This window comes from Suncus etruscus, chromosome 6, assembly GCF_024139225.1.
Source record: "Suncus etruscus isolate mSunEtr1 chromosome 6, mSunEtr1.pri.cur, whole genome shotgun sequence".
NCBI classification, from domain to species: domain Eukaryota; kingdom Metazoa; phylum Chordata; class Mammalia; order Eulipotyphla; family Soricidae; genus Suncus; species Suncus etruscus.
In genome coordinates this window covers 70,503,552-70,522,385 of record NC_064853.1, presented here as the reverse complement: position 1 = coordinate 70,522,385, position 18,834 = coordinate 70,503,552, and the positions used below count along the sequence as shown (strand labels likewise).

The 18,834-nt window shown below is 36.7% G+C and overlaps 1 protein-coding gene across 1 annotated transcript in view; it reads right to left on the bottom strand.

Moving 5' to 3' along the window:
* RALGAPA2 (Ral GTPase activating protein catalytic subunit alpha 2) overlaps positions 1–18,834 on the bottom strand; it is a 342,879-nt gene that overhangs the window by 154,880 nt on the left and 169,165 nt on the right. The gene's annotated exons all lie outside the window — the stretch shown is intronic.

The window sequence follows — 18,834 nt, the reverse complement described above, 5'->3', positions numbered from 1 at the left end:
AGAGATGAGTTGGCACAAGTGCTAATGCACCCATCTTCCAGAAGAAGAGAATGGCAATGCCACCCTGTCGTTATACAAGACCTAAAACTTGCCCATTAGAAGCATTTCTTTGGTCTGCCATGGAATGCTGAACTCTTCAGACAAGCTAGAGAAGGGATGTTTAGATAGAAAAATTTGATCTTTAAATAACTATCACTAGAACAAGGGAGATACTTGCACTTCCAGTTTCCTTCCATTTTCTAAAGGCAAACTTTTATCATAAAAGTAGCAAAGAGGTTTTTATTTTAAAAGTAGCAAAAAGGCTTCTATTCATAGGGTAAAAATGTGTTATGCATGGAACTGTACAGCAGTGTGGCCAGTTGTAGTCTATCTAAGGTTGGGTGTCGGGCCTTGCTTGCAGCACAGTACAAAGCAAAGCAGTACAGGATAAAGATCATCAACTAATCTAGATACCCTATGTCCCTGTGTACGCAATGAATTCTCTTTGGTGACTGGCTGGCTGGCCCCTTAATTCTAGTTCTGCTGAGTCATCTCTTTCCAGACTGAGGCAAACCATGGCTTATTGTTGCCAGGGTCAGGACATATCAAAGAACCCATCTGTACAACTGTAGGATAGCACAGTGGGGAGGGCATTTGCCTTGCATACAGCCGACCTAGATTCAATCTCCAACAATCTATATGGTACCCCAGGCACAGCCAAGAGTAATTCTTAAGTGCAGAACCAGGAGTAACTCCTGAGCATTTTTAGGTGTGGTCCCATAACAAAACCAAAAGAACCCCTCCAAAAAACCCAAGCCCTCCCCGTATCTTTTATGCATTTCTAGTTCTTGCATTAATCAAACACACAGCAGTTACGTGGCTAGGAGCATGGTTAATAGGTAGTCTCAAGACACAAGTCAAATAAACAGTGATTTCTTCTCTGAAATTTCAGTAGAGTTGAAAAATTCCTTAAAATTATCTTGATGCAATTTAAATAGAGCAAGAATATGAATAACATAACTAACAATAACACATTAGTTCCTTAGTAATAAAATGGTCTCATTTAACAATTTACAATATTAAAAAAGAATCTGTGCTCACAAAATATTGTTTTTTCTAAGTAAAGGCATTTTTTCATTCCATAGTGGGTTTATTTAATATCTATTATAAAACATCATTATCCACTGTATGATGCTTATTCTATTAAAATTCTATATAGATCCCTGGGAAATATTAAAGATTTAGCCTTTTAACAGACTTTTTCCTTGATCAAAATTATTCTACCAAAAAGACAGAAAGATGCATAGATATAGGTAGATAAAGGGAAGAGAGGCAGAAAAAGCCAAGCCATATTCCTTCCAAGTTAATATTTAAACCTGCCTTAATCACGTCCTTTGATACACTTTAGAGTCCCTATCAGCCAAGGCAAACATGCTAAGGGGCTGAGCAGATGGATGCTGCAGTTTAAAAAGTGTGTGGTGAATTCATGCTCCAAGAGTGGAACAAAAGATCCACCTTTTTCATAATTAAGCCTCTGATGAATGCCCTGGGCTCCTCACCACACACCTGTAATTACTCACAGAGGTACGCATTGTGCTGGGCCTTGTCTCAGAATATCAGGCATCAAGCTATACGACAGCAGATGGAAGCACATTTCTGTTGACATATGCTGCAATGAAAGGATTCGTGCAAACCTGGCTAGCAAGGTAGCAGAATGCCATGCATCTGAAGATTAATAACGCAAACAACCAGGATGTTAACTTTGTTATGTTTGTGTTAATTCCATCTGCTGAGAGGAGGAACTAAGTCTTGAACTCTGGCAGTTTCAAAAAGTCTTCAGCATGTATTTAAATTGAATAAGCTGTTCTCATCCCTGCAATTCAGTTTTAATTGTAAAAATGCTTCTCCAGGGAAGGTTTTTGTGGGAATTATTAATGAACACATAAAAGTCAGATAATTTTTTTCAAGTTTTATTATTGATTGAGGTTCTCTGATTTACAATATTGTTCATGTCGGTACCCCCACGTGCATAATTCTAACACTACCCCCATAAACAGCATGGCAACTTTTTAAAATTCATTTTGCTTTAAATAATTTATATGTGTCAAGGCAGTGGATTGTAAACAGAGCATTCACAGAAATGACTACATGATCCTTGCTGCTAAAGAGCAGAAATTAGTGTAGCCAGGATATAGTCACAAAACTCCCCACTCCCTGGCCCTTAGCCAGTCACTTCAACGGAACCTGTTTCTACGAGAAAGAAGATTGGAAAGAGTGGGCAAAATAACAGATGGCTAGCATACCCAACTCTGCCACCCACATAAGACAGAACCCTGAGGAGAAGCAGGCTGGAGGAGAAGCAGAAGAAAGGCCTCTGCTGCCAGTTAAAGAGAGCACCAGGGTAGGGTTAATGGGGTGGAGGGTTAAGTAGTGAAATCCGTGGCCAGTCAGCCAACTGGTGCTCATATGCTTGCTTCTTTTCCTAATCCATACACAAATGAAGCAACCAAAAGAACATGTCTATGACAATATTTTAAAATTTGGACTAACTTGAGATAGTACAGTGGATAAGGTGCTTGCTTGTCCTGCACATGTTCAACTCAAGTTTGATGCCCAGAGCTCCATATGGTCCTCCAAGTCCTGCCAGGAGTGTTCCTTGAGGACTGACTGGGCCAGGAGTAAGATCTGAGTATAGCCAGTGTGACACACACAAAAAAATCTAATAAACAAAACTAGGAATAACCACTCTAGGATAGCAGCTCCATCTGTCTAATAAGAGATCTCTAAAAAGCTCTTACTCATTTCTACTGAATCCCCCTTTCACCTTCGCTTTCATATCACATTGTTACAACTATAGCTAGAACCTTTGGAGAAATAAAAACCTTGGACTCTGAAACTGTCTGCATTATTTAACTGTTTTGGAAGTTATACTTTATTTTTAACTTAAATAAGATTATTCTGGAAAACTAGTTTCCTATGTCACAAAAATTCACCCCAATTAATACAATCACAGTAAAACACAGAGACTCAATTGCTTCTTCCTAGCTAATTTTGTCTGATGAAGTCTCTCTTTGTTAAAAAAAAAAAGGGGGGGGCATTCTTTAACTGTTGGGAATAAAGTTCTGTACTCATTTGAGTTAGTCTACTTGAGACAAGCAACAGAACAGGCAGAGTTAAAGAAAGGGACCATATTCCCACCATGGGATTCTATATTGTCACCTCCACTGTGACCACGACTAGAAAAGGTTCCTCTCCTTACACTCTGACCAGATGAAAAGAACTACAAAACTAGGGCTCAGCCTGGGGTATATGACCTTGGGAAGATGAAATTCTGACTAGTCTTTACATTTTTCTTCCATAAATAGGATAGATACCATCTTATAGTACTGTAGCTAATGGGCCAGTCTATGCAAACACATCACTTTGTAAATTAAAAAGGACCATCCAAATGTAAGCAGAGTGAAAAGTAAAAAAAAATGTTTTTGAGAAGGGAGTCTTGAGTATTTTACTTTCTAGAAATTAATTTATAGGTTTAAATTGATAAAATATTAATATACTGATATCTAGAAACAATTAAAATATTTTAAGGTAATGAACTTTAAAAATAATTAAGAATTTTACATAAGCCTTTTAGATTACATGATACTGCAATGAAACAAAATCTGTAAGTGAATGCTCTTAAATAACAATCAGCAAAATATGATAGCAATAGCAATGGAGTAGAGAAGGCAAATAACAAAATAAAAACAAAAATAATCCTTGAGATTTTCCAAGTTACATTTTGCAAACAAGTTCTAGAATATAGTCTAACAAGAAAGTCTAAGAACGAAAATTAGTTTTGTTTGGTAGCCTCAGGTGCACTTGGGGTGGGTGAAAGTGGCTTTTCTGTTTGTCTAAAGAAGGAAGATTTCCATGGAGGCATTGAGTAATTTATTTTCTGAAAAAGGGGGCAGTAGGCCAAATAAATTTGGGAACCCCTGCATAGAGTTTAAACAGACTAAAAATAAAAAGCTAATCAATAAAAACTAAAGTATAAAATAGGAATTAAGTTTATTTTTTTTTAATTGACCAGTAAGAAGCATAGACAGAACTCTTTTTACATGCTTTTTCTGCAAAAGGCTGTCATTGATTTATGGATCCCCAAACGAATATTTTTCTCTTATTTTTGGTTAGATGTTCCCACACATGCTACCCATAGAGTGTGAAAAATAGATTCTAAGATGATAATTGTGAATTTGCAGCTATCAAAAGATTCAGGTTTATGAGAAAGTAACTGTTGAGAACATCTGTCCCTTATCACTGATTTTACAAAAATCAGGTAATTCAAATAGAAGCATGTTGTTTCCTCTTCTCTAAAGCACAGTTCTATAAACACAAACTGCATTCAGTCTGGTAAATGAATCGCTTTAATTGAATGCTATGTACACAGTAACTGGAAAAACCATAAGTGATAAGAAAAACATATGGTGATAGCAATAGAAATTGGTTTATTCATTTTGCATAGTGTTGTTTCTTTCGTTCTTTTATAATTGACCTTTAGAATGATAAATGTGTAAAATAATTTTGTTTATTACGGCTCCAAATCTTCCAACAATTATATAAAATGAAAATTTAAAAGGAAGGATTCATTCTGGAAACATTTCCATTGTTTGCATAATTGCACAACTATAATTTAGTGCCTGTGTTGTTATGAAAAATAAAAAAGGGCCATTACAGGCCATTCTATTTAAAATATTGCATAGTGGTCAAAAATGAGGGGAAATGTTCACTTTAAAGCAGTTTAAAATGGATTAACCATATACACAGAAACACTTCAATATAGCATTCTATGAAATGCAAATATTCGAGAAGTTACCTTTCTAACAGAATTAGGAATGTTGCGACTGTACTTTCACACCAATTACATATATATTATTCACTTAATATTTGCTCATGGCCCAGCAGATGATGGCTGTAACACAATAGCCGGCCATCTGTTTCTTTGCCTTTCCTTCGCAGACTCTGGCCTGCTCCTCACGAGCAAACAGATCCGGTTATTCCACTGAAAGTCACTCAGACCTTCCAGGAAGCCAAACAGAATTGTCAAGAATATAAATCTATGTATGCAAAATCACTGAACTATATACACCTGTAACTTCACCTTTGCAATGTATGCAAAAACATGGAACTACACCTTTTTATTTCAAAAAGAGAAAAGAGTTACAGTTTTCATGTCAATTCAAACCTCACAGCTAGTTTTCAAAGTTGAGACCTGTTTGTTACCTAGAAAATTCTATAGAAAGCCTGTTTGTTGGTAAAAATGAGGACTGTTTGCATCTGGTTATCCAACTGATCGAATTAATCAAAAGAAAAGATTTGTTCCATACCCAAGTAGAATGATGAATTATTAAAATATTGTATTGCAAAGGGATATTTCTGACACTAAATGTGGGATAATTTAAGAATTCTTAACAAGTAAACAGTCAGCCACATTTCTGAAGTACCTAGAAGACAGATTTCTAAGTATTAATTATCACCTTATGAACAAAACTAAAAAACACTAGGAGAGAAAAAAGATTCGTTAGCAGAAAAAACAGATCTGAAGATCTCACTGTCCCTACTCCTTGTTCTCTCTCATTTCCCCTCCTCCATTGCTATATTTTGGTACAGGTAAAGGATTATTTCTAAAATAAAGTAGACTTAAAGAACAAAACCAAACCAGACCCCCCCCCCAAAAAAAAAACCCTACAGCAAGTCATATCATAAGGAAGATTTTCCAGAAAAGCAACAATGAAAAGCACCACAAAGCTGAAAATTACTATCACACAGAAGTAATGACTACCACATAAGTTCTATACAGTATATAATAAAATGGCTGGGTATGGTACATTTTATTTGTAGGGAAAAGCACAGATTAAAATAAAAGACCCTGTCTCTCTCTCTTCCTTCCATATGGGATGCTGGGAATCAAACCCAGGGCCATCCTAGATTGGCCTTGCAAGGCAAATGCCCTACTGCTGTGCTATTCTCTGGCCCCCATATTTTGAGTAATTTTTGTATATAGTGTGAGGTAGGTATACAACTTTATCTTATTTCTTGTGGCTATTCATCTGTCACAATAGCATTAAGTAAAGACATTATTTTTGTGTGTGTAGTGGGAGGGGGGGAGTTATGGGTCACACACAGCTGTGGTCGAGGCTTACTCCCAGCCTTGTGCTCAGGGATCATTCCTGGCACTGCTTGAGTGACCATATGTGGTACCAGAAATCAAATCCAGGTTGACCATGTGCAAAGTAAGTGCCTTACAAATTGTACTATTTTTTTCAACCCTAAAAAGACTATTGTGTCCTCACTAGATTTTCCACTTTTGTTGAAAATCAGCTGACTATAATTATATGAGTTTATTTCTTGACTCTAAATTCTATTTATTTGATCTATATGCATTTCAATGAACAACATACTTTGAGTAGATTTTGAAATATAGAACTATGAGTCTTTTATATCCTTTTTAAATAAGATTCTTGACTGTTTGAAGTTCCTAGGAAATCACAGAATCAGCCTTATCACTATGCAAAAAAAGATCAGGGCGATTTCGATAGCAATTGGGTTCATCTGTAGATTAAATATTGCTATCTTAACTATATTAAATATTCCAATCAAGGACATGAGATATTTCTCAGCTACTTAGTTCTTTAATTTCTTAGGACAATATTTTAATTTTCAATTTCCTTGATATTAATTTTTTTTTCTTTTGGGGTGGTCACACCCAGCAGCGCTCAGGGGTAACTCCTGGCTCTAAGCTCACAAATCGCTCCCGACATGCTTGGGGGACCACATGGGATGCTGGGATTCGAACCACTGTCCTTCTGCACGCAAGGCAAATGCCCTACCTCCATGCTATCTCTCTGGCTCCTCCTTGATATTTATTCTTAAATATTTTGTTCTTTTAATGTTGCTATAAATATAATTTTTCTATCTTAATTTCAAACTATTCATGTTAATGTATGGAAATCTGATTGATTTTTGTATATTAAACTTATATCTAGCATCCTTGCTTACTTAGTTTAGGCATGATCCTATAATAATTCTTACATAATGACTGTTGTGATCCTGGCAGGTCTTGTATGTGTGTATATGTATGTATACTCTGCAGAAATAATTCTTATTTCCTTATGGTTTTCTATATACAAGAACTTGTCATATGTGAATAATAGTATTGTTTTTTTCTTTCCCACCTAACTGCTTTTTTTTGGGGGGGGGCACATCTGGTGACGCTCAGGGGTTACTCCTGACTATGCGCTCAGAAGTTGCTCCTGGCTTGGGGGACCATATGGGACACTGGGGGATCGAACCACGGTCCATCCTAGGCTAGCGCAGGCAAGGCAGGCACCTTACCTCTAGCGCTACCACGCCGGCCCCACCTAACTGCTTTTTATGTTACATTCTTACTGTGCTTGCTACAATTTCTAGTACACCAACGAAAAGAAGCAGTATGATAAATATTCTTCTGTTGTTCATCATCTCTGGAAGAATGTGGAAGTTCAAAAAGGAAATGTCTTTTGTTCTTTTACTAGAAAGACAGAACCATTTTTTCTCAGTTTTTTTTTTTAAAGATTTTTTTGTTTGTTTGGTTTTGGGGCCATAGCCTGTGGAACTCAGGGTTTACTCCTTGCTATGTACTCAGAAATTACTCCTGGTGGGCTTGGGAGACCATATGGGATGGGATGCCAGGGACTGACCTCATATTAGCCTCATGCAAGGCAAACGCCCTATCTGCTGTGCTATTGCTCTGGCCTCACTCAGTTATTTTTTTTAAATTGAGCAGATTAGTGTTTTCTATAAGTATAGGGTTAGTTTAGAATTATACAAAGATCACAGATTATTTTATCATATAAACCATTTTATCATAAACCAGGTCATCCCTTTACTTTTCAAAGATGCTTTACTCTGTTTGCTGTTAAACAAACTTAAAGCTCCTCTCGTTCTGACCAACACAAAATCTTGCTTGCAGCCCACAGATTATGAATGGCTGCTTTCATCCAGCTTTCTACTATTGACGTTTCACAGCTCACTGAGGAAACTGACAGGTAGACGGCAAGACAGTCAGGAAGCTCTGACACGTTCATGATTTCAGAAAATGAAAAATGTTTGAAGGTCAAAGGGAAATGGCTTAGCAGCTGTATTAACCATGCCTTCAAGACAATGAGGCCTGATTATTTAGTAACTATCATAGTCATGACTCTGCAAAGCTTCCAATCTGTAGCACTGCAATATGTACAACAGGTTGTCCTCATAAGGGTTCTGCAGATGCTTGGGAGGAGTAAATAACGTCCAACAATGAGACTTTAGCAAATGAGGGTTTCAATGACTGCTGGCAACTGAGGGCAAAGAGGGCAAAGAGGACAAAGAGATTCAGATTCTCTCTGTGTCAAGAGCTCGGGAAAGTAACATAGCACTCTACAAAAAGATAAAGTCTCATGGCCCAGGCTGAGAGACAAATATGTATATACAGTCATCTATAAGCCCCCCAAATTTATAAAGTTCTATAAAGCAGGGTGGGTGAATGGAGTGAGAAAAATATTTTAGCAAGCTTCTTCACTGTTCCTTCCAACCCAATTCCTATATCAGCCTCTTTTAGAGCAGAAACAAAAGCAAAGAATCATTGCCATCACTGACTACAGCACAATTAATTCATTCATGATATATAAGTAATTACAATCAGTTAATACAGGTATTGGAGCTAAACAGCCACACAGTAATACTTCTAATACAGTACCAATAGCTATCCTATAAACATACATCCAGGGTTATTATTGTTTATCATGTTTCCAGAGAGTATATAAAACAGAATATTGAATATTGAATGTTCTTAAGAAATTCTGTGATGAAACTGTAGGCTTGACACAAAGGTTTGGCCTAATGGCACTCTTGAAAGGTGCATGAAAGTTTAATCAACAATGCCTATGGTATCAATCAGAATAATCAGTTTGCTCTGACCTTGTGTTCCCTGAAAAAGAAGTACAGAAATTTAGTAAAAAATTTACTTCTTGGGGCTGGAGAGGTGGCACTAGAGGTAAGGTGTCTGCCTTGCAAGCGCTAGCTAAGGAAGGACCACGGTTCGATCCCCTGGCGTCCCATATGGTCCCCCCAGGCCAGGGCAATTTCTGAGTGCTTAGCCAGGAGTAAACCCTGAGCATCAAACGGGTGTGGCCCCAAAAAAACAAAAAACAAAAAAACAATAAAAAGAAGAAATATACTTCTGTACTGAATTTGATTAATGTTCCTATTTGAAAATTGTTTCTTTGGAATCAAGAAAACTAAAGAGAGAAACCCAAGAAATCATTATTCAGTCTTTTCAATTAATAGTCACAGGACAGGGTTGCAATCAATAAAAACATCACAGTAAAGCTTAGATACAAATATTCCTATTTTTGTAGTAGGATAATATGTTAACTTAGCTTTAGTTGATTGGGCATTGGCTGTTCAACCCTGAACCTTGGATCCTATCTTTGAAACAAATATGGTTTTCTGCATCAGCACCAGGAATCAAACTTCTACTGTGAAAGGTCCTAATGCTACCCTGGTCCTGACTTGCTCCAGAGTGGGTTCATATGACACCCAAATGACTAAGAAACAGCAACAACTTGCTTGCAGTGCAGGTTTCCCTGCATCACCACCTAATGGTGAGAGGAAATCAGAAATCACTCCATGACACCCTGATTTTGACACAGGATCTGTGCAAAAACCAAGATCTCTAATGATAGAAATCTGACTATGACAACTGTGACTGAGAAGAACTTTTACTGAGACCATGAAGAAAAAAGACTTTGGGATTCAACGATTTAGTATGCCCAGAGCCTGTAGTTGGTCTCATGGCAGGAAGCTTCATGGATAGGGTCCCCCAGATTTTAGTCCAAAGGTTTTTTCCTTTCTATTTCAACCAACTGTTGCTTTGCCTATGAAAATAAAACTGCCATCCCTTTTCTTCTTTTTTATTTATTTTTTTATTATTTGAATTTTCTATCTTTTAAACAGGGGTTCCCACCTTTTTTCACAGAACCCTTAGGCATGGATTACTTTGTTTTAGCTCATATCTCTGGATTTTTCTATAAAATTAAGAAGAAAAGAGAAAGGATGGGGCCAAGGGCCAAGTGGTCTCAGGTGCATTGGTGGAGACAAAAAAAGACAGAACTAAATATCCAAGCCAAAGTCAACAACAATAAAATCAAGATACCTAAACTTTAACAATCTAAACTTAAATGGGCCTGTTATACTGGCAGGCCATTGGGCAAAGGGTGGTGGTATAGCACACACTCTGGGAATATAGTGGTGGTATAAGAGGCACTCTGGGAACATTGGTGAAGGGAGATCAACACTGGTGGTGGGAATGGCCCTGATTCAGTGTACAACTGAAATTCAACCATGACGGACTTTGTAAATCACAATGTTCTCAATAAAAAAATTAAATGTTAACTCAGGGTAGAAATACCTTTGAGCAGGTTTTTGGATCTTTGGAATAATTAGCATATGTACAGAATACAGAACAATGTGATATTATTTGGCTCTGAAGCATAAATTATTCTTGCACTGCCCATTCACTCCGGCCAACAATCAATTAAATGCAAATATTATTTAAAATATACTTTCAAAGGAAATTGGAAAATGGTTGCCAAAGCTTTGAAATTGCTTCCAAGATATACACAACTCGGTCTCAAAAATTATCTCTGAGAATAAGGAATGGATGAAAAAATGGAATAATATATCCAATATAAAAGTGAAGCTTCACTCCCCCAAGTATTGTTTTTAGAAAACTATTCAAGAACAACTTAATCTTTGTGCATAAACCTCTGCCATCATGGATGTTTGAGTTGTGGTGGCTAGGAGTCTACAGGAAAACACTGAGGAATTTCCCAGAATTCCAGCAAGACATCAGAGCAACAGTCCAATTAATGGTTTCTGTCTTCATTTAGCTACTAGCCTCAAATGAACTAAATTACTTTAAGAATTATAATGCTGTTAAAGACTAGTACCTAGTGCATTAAAAATAGTCCTAATTGGCCGGAGAGATAGCACGGAGGTAAGGTGTTTGCCTTTCGTGCAGAAGGTCAGTGGTTCAAATCTTGGCATCCCATATGGTCCCGAGCCTGCCAGGAGTGATTTCTGAGCATAGAGCCAGGAGTAACACCTGAGTGCTGCCGGGTGTGACCCAAAAACTACAACAACAACAACAATAACAAAAATAGTCCTAATTGACTGAGGTTGAGACAACTTATTCTTGGGTTTGGATGGAAGTAAGTCTGGTTGGGGGTATTGACCAGAAAAAGGTTAACTAGGAAAACTCTATGTTCTGTAGTTTCCCAAGACTTCTGGGGTATTCACACCAGAAAACAATTCACTTTCAAATAGTGTGACTTCTTTTTCAGTTTAGAATAACACAAAATGCATGTTCTCTAATTTTTCATTTACTAAAAATAATTATGTATGTGTGTACATAGTGTGAAACTGAAGTTTTCCAGGTTTTTGTGTTTTGTTAAAAAGGAGAAATTGAAGAAATTCAGTAGTGACTCAACTGTTACTACTTGAGTTTCAGAACTGTAATTTTATTTAAGTCTTCTTTCCCTTCCCCCTATTCAACTTCATAATTTGGGGGGGGGGGGGCACACCTGGTGGTGCTCAGGGGTTACTCATGGCTGTCTGCTCAGAAATAGCTCCTGGCAGGCATGGGGGACCATATGGGACACCGGGATTCGAACCAACCACCTTTGGTCCTAGATCGGCTGCTTGCAAGGTAAATGCCGCTGTGCTATCTCTCCGGGTCCAACTTCATAATTCTTAATAATTTGGGGGAATGTCTATAACTTATGTGAGTTCAATCTGTAAGAAATACTAAAATATACAATAAATAGAAAAATATTCACCCGAAATACAATGACTAATTTCAAAATAGCAATAACTAAAGAAACTAACCTAAATCATAACAAACTATTTTTTGGGTGTTATGGGTAAGGAATTCTCTAGAATAAATGAATTTGAAAAAATACTAAAGGGAACTGGATCTTCTAACCTGTTTCTAAACCAAAGAAGGACCAATAGCAAAGCAGTAAGCAATCACCATTCTGAGTCATTACCTGGCCTGCTTATCCTAATGAAAACCCCATCACTACATAAAATCCTATACTACATAAAATATACAGGTAAAGAATAATCCAGAATAATCAACTTTAAAAGTTGACAAATGACTCATTGTTTCACACTTTATCTGAAATTGACAAAAAAATGAGTATCATGGGAAATATTTCTCCACTTAGGATGTATTTTCTCTATTTCTCCACTTAGGATGTATTTTCTTTATTTCTTTAAACACATTTGCTTTTAGGTAAGTGTTGGAGGTAAAAAAAAGAGTGTGAAGAAAAGAGATTTAAATGTGAGACTGCTAAAAGATACTGCTAATTTGCTATGATATTAGGTAGCATTTTATTCATTTTAGACTATCTATAAATAACTTTTATTTGTTTTTGAGCCACACCTGAGCAATGCTCAGGGGTTCCTCTTGGCTCTGCACTTAGGAATCACTCCTGGTAGTATTGAAAGGAGCATATGGGATACTGGGATTGAACTTAGGTTGACTGAATGCAAGCACCCTATCCATTGTACTATTGCTCTGGATCTTTACAAATGTTTTGTGTTTGCTTCTGAGCCACACCTGGAGGTGCTCATGGTTACTGTGGCTCTATACTCAGGAACTATTCTTGATGAGCTTTGGGAACCCTATGAGGTACTGAAGATAAAACCAGGGTTAGCCACTTGCAAGGCAAATGCTATACATGCTATAGTATCATTCTAGCCCCAATACATCATTACATTTTTTAAATTGAATTACCATAGATGTACAGTTGCAAAGTTGTTCATTACTTTCAGTCATACATTGTTCCATATCCATAAATTCACTAGTGCACTTTTCCTGTCACTAATGTCCTCAGTTTCCTTTCATTACCACCACCCCACAGTCTATCTTTATGATGGACTCTTCTTTTTCTCTTCTCCACTCCTCTTTTTATTTCTTTGCTCTTCCTTTTTCCCCTTTCAGGCACTGTGGTTTGCAATACTATTACTGAAAGGGTAGCATACATGTCACTTTACCTCCTTTCAGCATCCCCTCCCTCCTTGTGGCAACTTCCTAGCATGAACCAGTTCTCCTGGTTCTTGTTTCTTGTTTCTGTTTTCTTTGGGTATTTTGACCATACAATACTTTGGTTTTTTGTTTGTTTGTTTGTTTTATATACCACAGAGTGCAGTCCTTCTATGTCTGTCCTTCTCCCACTGATTCATTTCACTCAGCATGATACCCTCTCTATCCATGCCAACACATCATTTTTAAATGAAATTACAGCATTGCTTTTAATTGTGATCTTATTAAGATAATAACTTTACTAGCGATTTAATAACTAATACTTGATACACAATTTATTTGAAATCACCTCATTAAAAAAAGTGAGTGGCCAGAAAGACAGTGGAGTAGTTAGGGTGCTTGTCTTGCACATGGTTGACTCTGGTTCTATCCCCAGCACCACATCTGTTCTTCCTGAGCACTGCCTGAAATTTGACCTGAGCACAGTGTCAGAAGAAAGAACCCTGGGACACTGCTAGGTGTAGCCCAACAATCCAAATATAAAATAAAAAAGAGTGAAAAGAAGGCCCAGTCATTCTGCTGATTTCATATGAAAAAACTGAATGCTGAGTTCACAAATTCCTTTCTCAGTAACAGGATGAAGGGTAGAAGATAAACAGAGTGAGGTATCTGCAGCAGAATAAAGCCTGGCCCCTGACTTCCAGCAAAGACTTCTGAGAAGTAAGAGACCGCTCTACATCTTTTACTGAGAACAAGCCAGTTCAAGATCACAGTGTTCCTGCAGGGAAACAGACAGTTCTCCATGGAGACCCACGGTATAGAAGCAAATTGGTGTCATAAGGTACTGACTGAGTCATTACAAAAAGAGTGTGCTACATAGGTTCAAGAGAAATTTTTAGTATAGAAGAGAAGGTATTGTATTTTTTAATGTCTCATTACCAAAGAATCCTCTTTTTAAAAAAATTTCTCTAACCCACAATACCTACCAAAGAATATTTTTTCCACAAGAGAACAAAAGAAAGCTGTTGTTATTGTTCTTCAGAAAACAATATCTCTCCAAAACGTGTTCCAGTAAATGCATTAATAACCAAACAATCTGCAATTACCACACTGCCACTTATTGTTATATGTTTTTTTTTTTTTTAAAGAAAACAGACAAAAAGATGATTTCCCATAAGGAGTGCACTTTCTCACAGAAACAGAACTTGCAATTTAAGATGTTTTTCTTGATGTTATTTATTGCCTTGAAACCAAATCTATCCTTTATTTATTTTCCTTTTGGGGCCACACCCGATGATGCTCAGGGGTTACTCCTGGCTATGCACTCAGAAATCTCTCCTGGCTTGGGGGACCATAAGGAACACTGGGGGATAGAACCTAGGTTAGCACATGCAAGGCAAGCGCCCTACCGCTTGTTCCACCACTCCAGCCCCCAAATCTATCTTTTAGTATTAGAAACTATTAGTAAAATGTTAAATCCATATTAAGAATTACTCCATTTTAAATTAGAGTGAAAATATCTCAACTCCCTAGATACAATTTTGTAATTGAAATGTCTGTAGGAACCTTCTCTCTGTATCTAGGCTAGTCTCTTTTCTTCCCAGAAAAAAAATGCGAGTTTCATGGGAAAATATGAGCTATCAGGTAAAGAGTGTCATTCCAAACAACATGAAACTTTTTCTGAAGAACCTTACCAACCAGTAAAAGGCTAATTGTTCTCATCATTCTTAAATTACTACAAACATGTTTGTAATAATGATACTGAAATTAAGATATTATTAAAAATAAATAAATGCCAAAGTGGTAGCACAGTAGTAGGGCACCCAGGACAAACGCAGGTTTGATCCTCAGCATCCCATATGGTCCCCCAAGCCAGGAGCAATTTCTGAGCAAAGAGCCAGGAGTAACCTGAGCGCCACTGGGTGGAGCCCCCATTTGACAAAGTAAGCTTAAACCAGAAGAAAAGTTATTTGGCTACTGATTCAAAAGTCCATGTCTTTTCTTCAATTACATATATTCTTGCAAATATATATTAGAACTTACAAATCAAAATTAATCACCTGACACAAATGTACAGAAACTGTTCCTGGTATTTAGCTGAGGTTCACCAAATGATCCTGCTCTGGAGGTTAGGAGAGTTTGATGTTTCTTTCCTACAGGTGTGATTACAGACATTTCAAGAAGTAACACAACTGTTCTCTTAACATCCTTCTTTCTCACAGCTACTGGATGGCATGTTTTTTGTTTGTTTTTGTTTTTGTTTTTTTTCAGCCACACCTGTTTGATGCTCAGGGGTTACTCCTGGCTAAGCGCTCAGAAATTGCCCCTGGCTTGGGGGGACCATATGGGATGCTGGGGAATCGAACCTGGGTCCTTCCTTGGCTAGTTCTTGCAAGGCAGACACCTGACCTCTAGCGCCACTTCACTGGCCCCAGGTGGCATGTTTTTTGGAGGGGGATGATTAGATTCACCCTATACCTTACCCCTCCTCTGTTCACACTTTAAGTACCAGAATGACAGTACAGTAGGTAGGGAGCTTGCAAATGGCCAACCAAATTCAATCCTTGGTATATCTACTGAGTCCTGCCAAAAATAATCTCTGAGCTTGGAGCCAAGAATACATCCTAAATATCTCTGGGTGATGCCAACCCCTATACTTCCTGCCCCCAAAACATCTATCTACCTACCAATCTATTTCATTTATCTATCTACCTAAACACTTGAAACATGCTGAGTTTTATGGTGGCAGATTAAGTTCCTATATATCTTAAAACATTTTTCATGCTATAAGATCAGTTCATAAGTGACTTCTCAAATGGGCATTTACAACGCAAATATAATTTTGCTTATATAATATTAGAAGCACTATTTTGAAAAAGTTTAATATGGGCAATTTTTATTAATCTCAACCTAAAACATTTGCCTTTCTCTTACCTCTCTAGTTAAATTTAGTTTTAATTAAGAGAGCTTGTCTTTCCTACTTTTGTGAAAAAATTTCCTCATTTGATTATATTGCCAAGGTCATTCTGACCTGGCATCATCTATATAGTACTGTTCTAGGACATGGTTTCTCAACCTTATCACATACACTTTGGATCAGAAATTCTATGCTATGGTCCAATACACTTCGTGATGCTTAATGGCATCTTGGACTCTGCTTACTAGATACCTACACTTACTTTTCACACCTGAACATCACTAGATACTGCCAGTGTCAAGGTAGGGGTGGCCAAAAACCCTTTGTCCAGAAATCACTAAAAGAACTTTACACCTGCTTTAAAATTAGTAGTTGAGGACAAAATCTCACATAGAACAATTAGGCTGATCTAGTTAGGCACTAACAGAAGCTACAGTAGAATCTTGTTACACAAAGAAATTTGGGTAAAAAACAATTTCTTTTTCTCCAAAAGTGAATCTTCTGCTTTTATACCATAGCATTTGGAAACAGGTAAAATATTTCAAGTTCCACATGACAAATTACTTATAACCCACTTTTACTTTTGATATTCAAATATATCTCATCTAACATGTACTTACTTATTAAACATCAAAATAAAAGGAACAAAATTCATATTCCGTAGCACTTATTTAAGAAAATCTTTGCATTAGTTCCAAAAGAAATCAAATACCACTCTAGCTTCTGGCCTCTCAGGTAGATTTTTTCCTCTCTAGATCTGCCTCCCGTTACTATCATCTTACACTGTAAAACAAGTTCCCCACACACATGTTAAACCTCATAACTGAAACCTCTACCATCTGTTACCTTCGACATATTTCTACTTTCTTTATTTGGTTGTAAGTAGGATATGATTGCATCCTAATGAGTATAATTATTGGCTTTACAGATGTAAAAGAAAAAGATTCTAGTTTATTATTGGCACAGTCAACTATCTTATGATCACAGAGAGCTGAAAAAAATTACAATAAAATTCTCATTGATACAACCTTCAAGTAAAGACAGGTCAACAGTCCAAGGCATGATATTTTTGTGCAACTATGTGGCGAACACTCAGAAATCACTGGATGCTAATAGTATATGAAGAACTGTATAATAGATTCTACATTTCATTACTCTGAATTTGTATGGTAAAAAATTTGTCCTGTTTATTGCTATAAGCCATTATACTTAATAAAAGTTCATTATTTTGATAATGTAAAATAAAACGGATAAATGTTATATTTTCTGGAAAGTAAGAATAATAGTTTTTTAAGATGTTCAGCTACTTTAAATATAAATAGTAACAAAATAATAAAATAACAGAACATTTAAAGCTTAAGAATATACATTTACAGTTTGCAGTTAATGCTTAAGTTCCAATGGTGTTAGAAAATATGCTTTTTTATGTGGAGAGACTATATATAGAGAGAGACTATATGTATCTCTATGTATCTCTCCTAAATATTTCTATCCTAATAAGGAAAAATTTTATAGAAAAATGCATTTAAATATATTTCTTATACATTTCTATTTCCTAACTGACAAGTTCTCTTTAGAGATACCCTCTGGTGTAAACACCTAACATTTACTTAGCCTCTCCATAGGGAAGAAAACAAAGGATTCCAGACTACCGACCTTGTCTCATACCTTTCCTCAATCTATCCTCTTGCCTCTCCATGTTGATTTCTGAAATTATGTTGACTTTAAGAAAAATGGGAATAATAACATTATTATACATTACATATATATACAATATTCTCCAGGCCCTTATTCAGCACAAGCTGCCTATCCACAATTATTTTACTCACACAAAATAATATGTACAGAATATAATAGATATACATACATATATATCTAAGTATATAGAATGTGTATGTATATATATATTGAAGTACAAACAAACAATACACAAACCTCAACCTATTCAGACCTTATTAAACCTTCATTACCTTGCCCCTAAGATATAACACTGTCTCTTCATTCTCACCCTCTTAGACTCCACCCCTCCCATTAATTATAAATGTCATAAAATGCTCTTGGATCACACTGAGTATATGACTCAACATACCTTTAATAACTCATGTTATTCACGGAATAAAAATGAGTCTAAACTAAGGCTCTCCACATACTGCCTGGAGTTATGCCCATACCTTATTTCCAGAAATATGTTGGGCACAAAACCAAAACTGCCTGGTCTTATTTTTTTGGCCATAGCTTGAGAAGGTCTGACTCTTTGATAAGTGAAAGCCCATTCTAATCTCTTTCTGCTTTTGAAATACTACATATCCTTGAAAATTCAGCTTAAATCTTCTCTGTGATCTGTCTTCAAACCATCATATAAAAAGTGGTATTCAGCACAGTTAAATTTCTATAAGGTATCACTTGTTTAGCCCTTTGCACAAGCTGATAGATAGGACAAACACTTACTTAAGGACTTATATATACTTTCAGAACTTGACAAGAATTTTGTCATGGTGGAGAAAAGTTCTTGTTGTGAATAGATCATAAAATTTGGGAGGTGTATTTAGGAAGGAAAATGTGATCTCAATAACAAAAGGCCTCTAAAGAAAGATCCCAGAACACTCGATATGAAGGACCTCAGAAAGTCTCTAGTTTTATTCAATCACTGTGGTTTGGCACATGCCCAGAATCATGGGTGGCTGAGCCTCATTTAGGTTCCAGATCTTTTAGTTACAATATGATGCCAGTCAAGTATAAAAGCAAAATGTTGGGGGAGAAGGCAGAGAGATAGTACAGCAGGTAGGAAGTCTGCATGGCAAGTTGCTGACTTGGGTTCAATCTCCAGGAC